We start from the raw sequence: 1,478 nt of genomic DNA, 5'->3' as shown, positions 1-1,478 counted from the left end.
TGTAACGCATAAACTCCATCCAGTCGAATTTTAAGCGTCCAAGATGATGTACGAAATTGATAGAACCAAAATTGCATTGGTTGATTTTCAATACCTTCATGGAAATTATAAGAGTATATTCATAAAGGAGCTGGCATATATATGTGGTGCATCTGTTTTTCCAAATTATTTTTTGTTCCGTCAACCTTTCAACGAAAAAGAACTTACAGGAAGAGCAAGGAACACAAATTGTTATTGTAAGAAACACATAAATGGCTTAGATTGGAACGATGGAAATGATGACTACAATGCAGTTGAGGATATTCTCACTCCACTGAAGGATTACAAATATATTTTTGTTGTTGGGCGAGCCAAGAAAATATTTTTAGAAAAATATATCAATTCCTATGTTATAAATTTAGAATCTAAAATGCGTTTAAATGATTTCCAAAATTATTATACTAACTGTTCTATACATAGAGACTTTAAGTTTAGATGTGCTTTAAATAATCTATTTAAAATCTTTGTATTTATTGAACAAAACTGGCAAAATATTAGTGAAATCATATATGATGAAATAAATAAATAATTATAAATAAAAAACAATTGTTTTATTTTTTAAAAATTTTATTTATGGAATTGCAGGTAATAAATGTAAAACACAGCATAAAAATTGTGGCAATGGGATTCACAGTTTTACTACGACAAACATCTTGAGAAAATTCAGGAAGTAACAAATCTAAAACTTTAGGTTCAATGGGAATATTGTTGGTGATACGCCTTTTCATTAAGGGACACTGGTATGACAAACGTAAATGTTCTGCTACTGGACAATCTGTTTGCTCCCAACGATGAATATCAACTTTACAAAAATAACATCTGGTTACATCTGCTACTCCGGTATAAAAAAGTCCCACCGCAGCCATGGTTTTTGTATCTGGATACGGCAATGGCCAATTATTAAAAGATTTCACGCGTGCATCTTCTCTGTTAAGACGAGACATCTTTCTAGTATGAGCTCTACTTACAAACTATTTTATGAAGTTTATGTTTCTAATAAAATAAAAACAATGAAAGTTTTACTTGAAAAATATTTCTTTATTATTTATAAAAATAAAAATGCTTAATATGTAGGATAAAAATATTTAGTTTGCTCTAATTGTTTTAATTCCAATTTGTACATGGTGTTTTCACTTTCATTTCGCAATGGTAACTTTGTTATGCAATATCCACCAGAACCCAATTCTCGAACATGTTCATCTCCAAGTGACATAAACTTTTCGGGTAGGTATAGTATTCCATCTTCTAATTTTAAAACAATTCTTTCTCCATATTTGGTCATGGTTTTGTATGCTTCGCTGATTAAATAATCCTGTTTTTCCACCAAGTCCTTTATCCTTATTATTCTTTTATGGTTAAAGGAGTTGAACAAATCAATTAAATTGGAATTAGACATCGCTGCTTTCACACTTTTTTCTAAACTAGCTTTTATATTAGAT

The sequence above is a fragment of the Musca autumnalis genome, unplaced genomic scaffold, assembly GCF_047663935.1.
Source record: "Musca autumnalis isolate F117 unplaced genomic scaffold, ASM4766393v1 scaffold_7, whole genome shotgun sequence".
NCBI lineage: Eukaryota > Metazoa > Arthropoda > Insecta > Diptera > Muscidae > Musca > Musca autumnalis.
Note: the sequence above shows the minus strand (reverse complement) of the source record.